The following is a 12,829-nucleotide window of genomic DNA, read 5'->3' as shown; positions in this document are numbered from 1 at the left end:
ATTCAGTGGGCCTCACACAATCCAAGTGTCCAGTGTCCACAAGTGTCTGCAGAAATTCAAAATCTCCCTTATCCTGTAGTCACTTTTTTCACACCTGTGCCATCGAGCCTGTGACATAGCGCTCTGATATTCAGTGGGCCTCACACAATCCAAGTGTCCAGTGTCCACAAGTGTCTGCAGAAATTCAAAATCTCCCTTATCCTGTAGTCACTTTTTTCACACCTGTTCCATCGAGCCTGTGACATAGCGCTCTGATATTCAGTGGGCCTCACACAATCCAAAAGTGTCCAGTGTCCACAAGTGTCTGCAGAAATTCAAAATCTCCCTTATCCTGTAGTCACTTTTTTCACACCTGTGCCATCGAGCCTGTGACATAGCGCTCTGATATTCAGTGGGCCTCACACAATCCATAAGTGTCCAGTGTCCACAAGTGTGTGCAGAATTTCAAAATCTCCCCTGTCCTATAGACACCTTGTACCTTGTTTTACATTACTATATAGTTTGTTGGATTTTGTCTACATTTCTACCAAAAATGAGGAAGGCTGGTGGAAGAGGCCGTGGAATTGGGCGGCGGTTGGCAGCTGGTAATGATGGTGTTGGTGGTGGATCTGATGGTAGTGGCAAAAGCAAAATAGGACCGAATGCAGGAGGTGTTGAGCCTGGGTCATCGTCTGGCTCCATAAGGCTTCGAAGGCTTAGTTTTCTAGGAGTTGGCAAACCGCTTTTAAAGCCAGAGCATCAGGAAAAAGTTTTGTCTTACATTGCTGACTCAGCCTCCAGCTCTATCGCCTCCTCTTCTGAAGTTGTAAAAAGTAAAAGCACTGAGTCGTCATTGGAGGCTCATGTTCATGAACCACACCTTTCCTTGTGTCCTTCACCCCAACCAAGATTGAAGGATGACGCAGGCCATACTACTGATTACTCCATGGAGCTGTTTTCACATGCCATGCCTGGATTATCAAGTGAAATGGTGAATTACCCAGGCCAAGATGAATCTGACATGGAGTGCACTGATGCACAGCCGCTGATAGATGATTCTGCTGGTACATTCACTCAGAGCACTACATTGTCCTCGCAGTGTACAGAGCCAGATTCTGACCCTGATGAGACTCAGGTGCCCCTTCCCGCACACTATACCACCATACACGGTGACACAGAGGAAGGTGCACATGACATTAAAGAGGAGGTGATGGATGACCCAGTTGTTGACCCAGATTGGCATCCATTGGGGGAAGAGGGTGCTGCTTCCAATAGCTCACATGAGGAGCATCCACAGCAGACATCGACATCGCAACAGCTGTTATCTGGCAGGCCCGGAACACTCCAAAGACAGGTTCCAAAAATCAAAAGAGTTGCTGGACAGCTTGTCCAGAGGGTCAAAAGATCACAGCGTGCTAGGCCGCAAAATGTCTGCCAAAGTAGGAAGAGTGCAGTGTGGCACTTTTTTGAACAAAATCCTCATGATCAGGCCAAGGTTATCTGTAAGAAGTGCGCAAAGACCTTTAGCCGAGGGAAAAATCTGAAAAATTTGAATACCAGTTGAATGCTTAGACATTTAACCAGCATGCACTTGCAAGCGTGGACACAACACCAAACCTCAAGTGCCACATGTGCAACTGATCACAAAGAAGGTAATCAGCAATGCTACATTGTTTCCCCCACTGTAAGCCCACCGGTTAGCACAGCAGCAAATGTTGAGGTGTCGTTGCAAGGCCACAGCAGTCAGGGAATCCCACTGTTATATCAACGAAATACTGAATCTAGGCCATCAGAAAGAACACCAACTCCATCACCATCATCAACCCTCTCTCAGTCCGCCCTGTCCACCGCTACTTCCACCATATGCAGCTCTCAAGTCCAGCTCACCCTCCCAGACACTATGAGTAGGTCAAGAAAGTACTCAGTCTCTCATCCACGTACACTGGGTTTGAACGCCCACATTGCCAAACTAATCTCGTTTGAGATGATGCCCTATCGGTTGGTGGAAAGCGCAGCTTTCCGCTAACTCATGGCCTATGCAGTACTACGCTATGGCCTACCCAGTCGCCACTTCTTCTCTCGCAAAGCCATCCCAGCCCTCCACCATCATGTAAAAGACCGCATTGTCCATGCACTCAATTAGTCAGTGAGTGGAAAGGTGCACCTCACAACTGATGCATGGTCCAGTCGGCATGGCCAGGGCCGTTACGTGTCCATCACTGCGCACTGGGTTAATGTGGTGGATGCAGGGTCCACAGGGGACAGCGGTGGTGGGACAGTGTTTTCTAACCCACGGTATAGGAAACAGTTGGCTGTAGGCGTTCGACCCTCCTCCTCCTCCTCCAGAAGCGAAAGCTCGTCCACAGAGCGCAGTCGTACGAGCACTCCATCTGCAGCTGCCACTGTTGCACACAAGGTGTCCCCCTATCAAGCAGCTAGTGGAAAGCATCAGCAGGCTGTGTTGCAGATGATGTGTTTGGGCGACAGACACACCGCCGAGGTGCTGGCCGAGTACTTGAAGCGACAAACTGAGTCATGGCTGGGCAGTGTACATCTTGAGGCAGGCAAGGTAGTTAGTGATAACGGCCGTAATTTTGTGGCAGCCATAGCCCTTTCAAAACTCAGCCACATACCCTGCTTGGCTCACACCTTGAACCTGGTGGTGCAGTGCTTCCTCAAAAATTATCTGGAGTTAACAGCCCTGCTCCAGAAGGTGCGAAGACTGTGCGCGCACATCCGCCGGTCGCCTGTACACTCCGTTCGTATGCAGAAGCTGCAGCGATTGCTCCACCTTCCCAACCACCACCTCATTATCGACATTGCAACAAGGTGGAACTCTACCCTGCACATGGTGGAGCGGCTGTGCGAGCAGAGGCAGGCCATAATGCATTTGTGGGAGGATACACGGCCAGGCACTTTGAGAGCAGACATGGAGTTGACAGGTGTTCAGTGGTCGAAGCTGAAAGACCTCAGTAAAGTCCTTCAGTGTTTTGAGGAATGCACACGGCTGGTAAGCGCAGACGACGCCATCCTAAGCATGAGCATCCCACTTATGCGTCTGCTCATACAAACTTTGACGCACCTTAAGGAGCAGGCGTCTGCAGCCAATGTTGACGAGGAGGGAATCCTTGATGACATTCAGCCATTGTCTGCTCAGGGACCTCTCCTGGACGAGGTGGAGGAAGAAGAGGAGGAGGAGGATGATGATGGGGATGATTACTTAGGGGAGGAGGATGCATCTCGTGGGGCAAGTGAAAATGTTGGCATGGCAAGGTCTGGTACAGAGTTTGTGCGTGACTGGAGGGATGTGGATTTGCCAGAAAGTGCTCCTCCAACCAGCACTCGCAGTGCATCATTGACACCGGGAACATTGGCCCACATGTCAGATTATGCCTTGCGGATCCTAAAAAGGGACCCCCGCATTGCCAAAATGATGAATGATGATGACTGCTGGTTGGCCAGCATCCTGAATCCACGCTATAAAGGCAAATTACAAAACATCATGCCACAGGAGAACCTTGACCTAATATTGGCTAATAAACAAGCAACTCTGGTAAATCGGTTGCTTGAGGCATTCCCAGCACACAGCAGCGGTGATGGTTCTCACACGAGCCGTACGGGCCGGGGGCAGCTTGGCAGCGGTGTTCATGGTGCACACAGCAGAAGTGGCGATGGAGACTGGGGTTTCATAATAATGTTGTGGACTGATTTTTCAAGTACCGCTCACACAACTGGTAATACTGCATCGATGGAAAGTGACAGGAGACAGCAGTTGTCAACTATGGTTACAAACTACTTTTCCTCCCATATCGATGTTCTCCCACACAGGTCATTCCCCTTTGACTATTGGGCCGCTAAACTGGACACCTGGCCTGAATTGGCACAATATGCCTTACAGGAGCTCGCTTGCCCAGCTGCAAGTGTGCTATCGGAAAGAGTCTTCAGTGCAGCTGGATCAATCCTGACAGAAAAAAAGACCTGTCTGTCAACCCAAAATGTGGATGATCTAACCTTCATTAAAATGAACTATGCATGGGTTTCCAAGGATTTTGTCCCACCTTCCCCTGATGACACATAGGGTGACAGAAAAATTGCTTGCTTTGGTCCACCTCTTCCTGGAACTTGACCTATTTCGCCTTTTGCATCAGCTGAATGTCCAACATCAACATATGCCACTTTCTAAAACTCCCTAACTGTGCTGCCTCCCCCCCCATGGCCGGGGTCACCACCTAGCGCACGACACCGTGCGAGTGCCGTTGCCCTGGACAGTTGGGTAGGCCAACTCTTGGGTGCGGGCACTGGCACAGGGTCCCTCATAGTGCAATCAAGTGTCTCTGACGGTGGTGGTGCACACCCGCCGTCAGACACACCGCCGTACTATGAGGGGCCCAGTGCCAGTACCAACGCCCACGAGTGGGCCCCCCTTGCTTGGGCAGGGCCCCAGCATTTGCAATCTTTACCTCTCCCTGCTCCTCCGCTGTGTAGTCTGGGCCGTCAAATCCATACTGTGCCTGACACCGTCTGAGCCTGCCTCCTGATATATAGACATATATTTTGAATGTGTACGCTATCCATACATGTTATCCTGGGATACGGTACCCTTTCTCACCTTTGTGCAATCACGTGCAATCCATACTGGGCCTGACACCGTCTGAGCCTGCCTCCTGATGTATAGACATATATTTTGAATGTGTACGCTATCCATACATGTTATCCTGGGATACGGTACCCTTTCTCACCTTTGTGCAATCACGTGCAATCCATACTGGGCCTGACACCGTCTGAGCCTGCCTCCTGATGTATAGACATATATTTTGAATGTGTACGCTATCCATACATGTTATCCGGGGATACGGTACCCTTTCTCACCTTTGTGCAATCACGTGCAATCCATACTGGGCCTGACACCGTCTGAGCCTGCCTCCTGATGTATAGACATATATTTTGAATGTGTACGCTATCCATACATGTTATCCTGGGAAACGGTACCCTTTCTCACCTTTGTGCAATCACGTGCAATCCATACTGGGCCTGACACCGTCTGAGCCTGCCTCCTGATGTATAGACATATATTTTGAATGTGTACGCTATCCATACATGTTATCCGGGGATACGGTACCCTTTCTCACCTTTGTGCAATCACGTGTAATCCATACTGGGCGTGTGAACGGCTGGCGAGCTGTTAAGCAAGCTACAGCACCTGTGGTTTGCACACGTAAGTTTTTCATTTTTTCAGGAATGACGGTTAGGCCTAATTCCGGAACTGCGGTTGACCTGCACTTACTGGGAAATCATCGTTTGCGGGTAATAATTGTAATCAGTGATCCCCATCACTAACGTTGTTCATCGGGTTATCTGCACCTGTAAGCGACAAGCGCTGGCCTTTTCAGTGTAGCGCACATGCAGCCACGGACATGTAAGGGCATTACACACCAGTTATTGGCCAATCTCATGTGCCAGAGCCTCACGTGTCCCTCTAGTAAGCCGGACTCGGACCGCGGGGCATGACGGAGTCTCGTTCATTAACGGAATTAAGCTTGCAATGTGTGCATCTGTTCTGTAGCTGGCATGGTTGAGGTTTCTCAGGTGGAGTCGAATTTAACCATAGGCTCCACTCCTGGTGGTGCCCTTCTGGACATTCCTTTAAGGTTCAGCTTTGCAACCATACTGCCCACGTAAAACAAACACTTTGCCTTCATGAACGCTGTTTGGAGGGTCATGACTCGTGGGAATAACGCCGCCCAATCAGTTAACCTGCTAGAGAGATCCTTCGTTGCTCCCAAGCATGACATCACACTCCCTAGGAGGAAGGTAATGCCACTGTGGCGACCGTACTCCTGGGTGCGACACAAGTGCACTGATGCCCAGCCACTGCTCGATGAATCTGCTGGTACATTGACCCAGACCACTACATTCCCCTCGCACGCTACACGGCCTGAATCTGACCCTGATGAAACTCAGGTTACCCTTCCCATATACAGTTCCATCTTACACGGTGACAAAGAGGAAGCTGCAGATGAAAGTGCAGGTTTGGCCCACCCACCATCAGACACACCACCGTACTATCAGGGGCCCTGTGCCAGTGCCGTCACCAACGAGTGGGCCCCCCCTGCTTGCTCAGGATCACAGCACTTGCAAGGTTGAAATACTGTGCAGTGAGATGGAAGATGGGGACGACGAGGAGTCCAGACTAGTACAGGGATTCCCTAGCGAGTAGACTTATTTGATTGTTTTCAATGTTGGGACAGCAATTTTTGGGGAGCACTATACTCTGGAGAATGATAGATGGGGCCCACCATACACTGGAACATTCCAAAGGTGGACATCAGACACTGGAGCAGCATTTACAGGGCCCATTATACACTAGAGCATTAGAAATGGGGCCCATTATGTTTGGAGCATTATTTGGGCCCATAAGACAGTGGAGCTTCATCCATGGGGACCAACATATACTGTAGCATTATGTGGAGCTCATCATATACTGTTTCAAACATTATATGGGACCAATGATTCTGTATGGAGAAATAGATGGGCCTCGTCATGAGATGTAAAAAGTGAAGTATTTTTCATTGTACTATACCGCTATTTCTCTGCCGTATCGAAGCATGATGAGTTGTGGTATGTGTTAAAGGGGCGCTCTTTCACCCAGGGCACATGAAAACCTGGAGCCAGCCCTACCCCCCCACAATTTTCGCCAGATAACCCCCATTTTTCAGTGCGTAACTTGAATTATGAAGTTAATTAAGGTTGACAAGCTTAAGTAAGAAGAATTGATGCTTTTGGCATTCAAATGAGCACTGTAGGTGTGTTTCCTGTCCTCCTCTCACTGCCGACTTTTATTCCCCATTGACTTACATTGGATTTTGTGTTTCAGGACGACCCCGACTTTTCCCTATAATCGGCCGATCTTGCTCGACCCGACTTTTGGAAAAGTCGGGTTTCACGAAACGAAACTCGACCCTAAAAAACCAATAGTCGCTCAACTCTACTCACAAGCCTGCAGCCATGTAGATCGATTTCAGACTTGAGCCCCAAGCCTGGACAACCTCATTAAATTTGGGACCTTGGCAGGTTAAATGTAAACGTACTCTCCACCTTTTCCAGCGTGTAATGCAGACACCATTAGGATTCGTCTCCGCTTGCTGTAGTTGCGCCAGACTCGGCCGTGTCTCACATTGCGAATCGCGGCTACTAGTCTAGTGAGAACATGAAAGGAAGCATGCGAAACGCATATTTACGGTCACATGACAACCACTGAAACCGGAGCTGAATTTTAACACCTTGCTGGAATAAGGTGTACAGATGTGGCTCCTCAACGTTTTTTCGGGCTCAAAAGCCAATCCCTCGTCTTTCCTCTCAGATGAATTAGTTATGTGATGGCTCATAAAAAAAACTTATTAGAAAAAAAATCCTTTATTATTCAATTTTTAAAAACCATAGAGCATGTGAAAAAAACAAGCAACCATTTGCTGATCAAAATCTCAAATGATTAAGAGAATTGGCGCTTAGGGGATATCAGATAGGGAACCTATGTATCCCTAACAGGCCCTACCAGTGGTCCCTGCCTGACAGCCGAGGTTGACACCCTCTTGAAACGCAAAAGGCGCCCCCGCTCCACGGTGGCTGTCCCTAATCACCCTATTAACTCCTGTTCTCAGGACAAATGTCACCAAACATAAAACTAGATAACTATGATGTTTGGTCCAATATTTTAGAGCAGTCCAGGGATAAAAATTTTAACCAATCAAAAATCAACTACCAATGACCACAGCAAAATATGAAAAATGGGTTCAACCAGTAGCTGAAAAAAACAATTAATTTTAGGGAAAAAAGGAGGGAAGAGGATCTCAAAACTGGAATCCCTAGTTAGGAGATCCCTACCTAACAGCGATAGGTCTAGTGGTTAGGATTCCTGGTTTTCACCCGGATTCAACTCCCGGTATGGGAAAGCACCTTTTTGTGTACTACTGCCAACATTCAAAGACAGAAATGTGTTTTCCAGACAACAATATTTCAGGTAGAATTTGTACCTTGCAGTCAAAATACTGAACATCAGGGTATTTGTGGCTCTTACTGACCTTTTGAACAAGATTTCATTTTGTTTCATAGCTTAAACTATTCTGAACTACACCTTATTATTAGAGTTGAGCGAAACGGGTCGAAAAAATTCAAAAGTCGCCGACTTTCGCCAAAGTCGGGTTTCATGAAACGAAACTCGACCTTAGCGTAAGGTCGGCCACGAGGTCGGCGACCATCATGCCAAAGTCGCGATGCTTTTGCGCCCTTTTTCAGCCAATCAGGAAGAACGGACACTGTGGGCAACGTGATGATATAGGCAGCGGTTACCACCATGTTTGTGAAGGGCATGCAAGTGATTGGCTTGCTTTGTGTGGCGTCACAGGGGGTATAAAAGGGCGTGCACGCCGACCGCCATGTTACTTATGCTGATCTCAGAGTAGGGAGAGCTTCTGCTGCTGATTCTGTAGGGAGAGCGTTAGGCAGGGAAGAAGATACCAAAAACTACTTCTGCTGCTAGCGATTTTGCCTGTACAACACACCAGTTACTGTGCAATGCAAGGGGAGGCTATATTTTGGTGCATCAGCTCTGTTGGTTATTAGGCTGCCTTTTAAGGCTGCCTGATAGCTGCATTGCTGTTTTCACACGGCTGAGCAAACTGCTTTTTTCAAAACAATCCAAATTTTGTCCTGGTGAGTTACTGAGAGTTCATTTTTTCACACACCGTACAGCGGTGTACGCTCCTCACACAGTACCGTGTACCAACTGTTATCACGGCCAAATTGAAGCTATCTGTGTGTAACTCTGTAAGGAAAAGCTGAGGAGTTTGTCCGTTCTTACAGACCTTCACTCTAGGAAGATTCCAGTTCTGCCCAATTCTATATACACCTTGTAGTTAGTCATACACTAGGCAATTTCTGCCTGTCACATTGCGTTGTAATCTGTCCTGGGCCAGAGACAATAGTTCAGCGGCGAAATTGAAGCTATCTGTGTGTGATTCTGTAAGAAAAAGCCGAGGAGTTTGTCCGGTCTTACAGACCTACACTCTAGGGAGATTCCAATTCTGCCCAATTCTATATACACCTTGTAGTTAGTCATACATTAGGCAATTTCTGCCTGTCACATTGCGGTGTAATCTCTACTGGGCCTGAGACAATAGTTCAGCGTCCTCCAATCTACAGTGAGATTCAAATTCTCACCAATACTATATACAGCTTCTGTCTTCTCATACACCAGCCAATTTCTGCCTGTCACATTGCGGTGTAATTTCTACTGGGCCTGAGACAATAGTTCAGCTTCCTCCAATCTACAGTGAGATTCAAATTCTCACCAATACTATATACAGCTTCTGCCTTCTCATACACCAGCCAATTTCTGCCTGTCACATTGCGGTGTAATCTCTACTGGGCCTGAGACAATAGTTCAGCTTCCTCCAATCTACAGTGAGATTCAAATTCTCACCAATACTATATACAGCTTCTGTCTTCTCATACACCAGCCAATTTCTGCCTGTCACATTGCGGTGTAATTTCTACTGGGCCTGAGACAATAGTTCAGCTTCCTCCAATCTACAGTGAGATTCAAATTCTCACCAATACTATATACAGCTTCTGTCTTCTCATACACCAGCCAATTTCTGCCTGTCACATTGCGGTGTAATCTCTACTGGGCCTGAGACAATAGTTCAGCGTCCTCCAATCTACAGTGAGATTCAAATTCTCACCAATACTCTATACAGCTTATGCCTTCTCATACACCAGCCAATTTCTGCCTGTCACATTGCGGTGTAATCTATACTGGGCCTGAGACAATAGTTCAGCGTCCTCCAATCTACAGTGAGATTCAAATTCTCACCAATACTATATACAGCTTCTGTCTTCTCATACACCAGCCAATTTCTGCCTGTCACATTGCGGTGTAATTTCTACTGGGCCTGAGACAATAGTTCAGCGTCCTCCAATCTACAGTGAGATTCAAATTCTCACCAATACTCTATACAGCTTATGCCTTCTCATACACCAGCCAATTTCTGCCTGTCACATAGCGGTGTAATCTGTCCTGGGCCAGAGACAATAGTTCAGCTTCCTCCAATCTACAGTGAGATTCAAATTCTCACCAATACTATATACAGCTTCTGCCTTCTCATGCACCAGCCAAGCCTGTCACATTGCGGTGTAATCTCTACTGGGCCTGAGACAATAGTTCAGCGTCCTCCAATCTACAGTGAGATTCAAATTCTCACCAATACTCTATACAGCTTATGCCTTCTCATACACCAGCCAATTTCTGCCTGTCACATTGCGGTGTAATCTCTACTGGGCCTGAGACAATAGTTCAGCATCCTCCAATCTACAGTGAGATTCAAATTCTCACCAATACTCTATACAGCTTCTGCCTTCTCATACACCAGCCAATTTCTGCCTGTCACATAGCGGTGTAATCTCTACTGGGCCTGAGACAATAGCTCAACGTCCTCCAATCTACAGTGAGATTCAAATTCTCACCAAGACTCTATAGACCCTTTACCTTGTTTTACAGTACCATATAGCTGTTGTTATTTTGGGTACCTTTTTCAAAAAATGAAGAAGTATGGTGGAAGAGGCCGTGGAAGTGGGTGGGGGTTGCCAGCTCATCCTGATGGTGGTGTTGGTGCTTCTGCTGGTTGTGGCAAAATCTGAGAAATTTGAATACCAGTTGCATGCTTAGACATTTAACCACCATGCACTTGCAAGCGTGGACGGACTACCAAACCTCACGTACCACATGTGCAACTGCTCCCAAAGAAGGTAGTCAGCAACGCTACATTGTTTCCCCCACTGTAAGCCCACCGGTTAGCACACCACCAGCAGCAAATGTTGAGGTGTCGTCGCAAGGCCGAAGCAGTCAGGGAATCACAATGTTATATCAACGAAAGACTGAATCTAGGCCATCAGAAAGAACACCAACTCCATCACCATCATCAACCCTCTCTCAGTCCGCCATGTCCACTGCTAGTTCCACCATATGCAGCTCTCAAGTCCAGCTCACCTAACCAGAGACTATGAGTAGGACAAGAAAGTACTCATCCTCTCATCCCCGTACACTGGGTTTGAACGCCCACATTGCCAAACTAATCTTGTTAGAGATGATGCCCTACCGGTTGGTTAAAAGTGCAGCTTTCCGCGAACTCATGGCCTATGCAGTATCACGCTATGACCTACCCAGTCGCCACTTTTCTCGCAAAGCCATCCCAAGCCCTCCACCTTCATGTGAAAGACCGCATTGTCCATGCACTCAAGCAATCAGTGAGTGGAAAGGTGTACCTGACAACTGATGCATGGTCCAGTAGACATGGCCAGGGCCGTTGCGTGTCCATCACTGTGCACTGGGTTAATGTGGTGGATGCAGGGTCCACAGGGGACAGCGGTGGTGGGACAGTGCTGCCTAGCCCACGGTATAGGAAACAGTTGGCTGTAGGCGTTCGACCCTCCTCCTCCTCCAGAATTGAAAGCTCGTCCACAGAGCGCAGTCGCACAAGCACTCCATCCGCAGCTGCCAGTGTTGCACATGAGGTGTCCCCCTATCGATCAGCTAGTGGAAAGCGTCAGCAGGCTGTGTTGCAGATGATGTGTTTGGGCGACAGACACACCGCGGAGGTACTGGCCGACTACTTTCAACGACAAACTGAGTCATGTCTGGACAGTCTACATCTTGAGGCAGGCAAGGTAGTTAGTGATAACGGCCGTAATTTTGTGGCAGCCATAGCCCTTTCAAAACTCAGGCACATACCTTACTTGGCTCACACCTTGAACCTGGTGGTGCAGTGCTTCCTCAATAATTATCCGGAGTTAACAGGCCTGCTCCATAAGGTTCGAAGACTGTGCTCGCACATCCGCCGGTCGCCGGTACACTCCAGTCGTATGCAGAAGCTGCAGCGATTGCTCCACCTTCCCAAGCACCGCCTAATTATCGACGTTGCAACAAGGTGGAACTCCACCCTGCACATGTTTGAGCGGCTGTGCAAACAGAGGCAGTCCGTAATGCATTTGTGGGAGGATACACGGGCAGGCACTTTGAGGGCAGACATGGGGTTGACAGGTGTGCAGTGGTCAAAGCTGAAAGACCTCTGTAAAGTCCTTCAGTGTTTTGAGGAATGCACATGGCTGGTAAGTGCAGATGATGCCATCATAAGCATGAGCATCCCACTTATGCGTCTGCTCATGCAAACTTTGACACACATTAAGGAGCAGGCATCTGCAGCCGAGGTAGATGAGGAGGAAGAGGAGGAGGGAAGCCTTGATGACAGTCAGTCATTGTCTGCTCCGGGACCTTTCCTGGACGAGGTGGAGGAAGAGGAGGAGGAGGAGAATGAAGATGGGGATGATTATTTAGGGGAGGAGGATGCTTCTCGTGGGGCAAGAGAAAATGTTGGCATGGCAAGGTCTGGTACAGGGTTTGTGCATGACTGGAGGGATGTGGATTTGCCAGAAAGTGCTCCTCCACCCAGTACTCGCAGTGCATCATTGACAATGGGAACATTGGCCTACATGTCAGATTATGCCTTGCAGATCCTAAAAAGGGACCCCCGCATTGCCAAAATGATGAATGATGACGACTACTGGTTGGCCAGCATCCTGGATCCACGCTATAAAGGCAATATTCCAAAACATAATGCCACAGGAGAACCTTGACCTAATATTGGCTAACAAACAAGCAACTCTGGTAAACCGGTTGGTTGAGGCTTTCCCAGCACACGGCAAGCGTTCATGGTTCTCACACGAGCCGTAGGGGCCGGGGGCAGCTTGGAAGAGGTGTTCGTGGTGCACACATCAGAAGTGTCGTTGGAGACGGGTT

Source organism: Dendrobates tinctorius, unplaced genomic scaffold (genome assembly GCF_039654945.1).
Source record: "Dendrobates tinctorius isolate UK_male_01 unplaced genomic scaffold, ASM3965494v1 ptg000245l, whole genome shotgun sequence".
In the NCBI taxonomy this organism is placed as follows: Eukaryota; Metazoa; Chordata; class Amphibia; order Anura; family Dendrobatidae; genus Dendrobates; species Dendrobates tinctorius.
Note: the sequence above shows the minus strand (reverse complement) of the source record.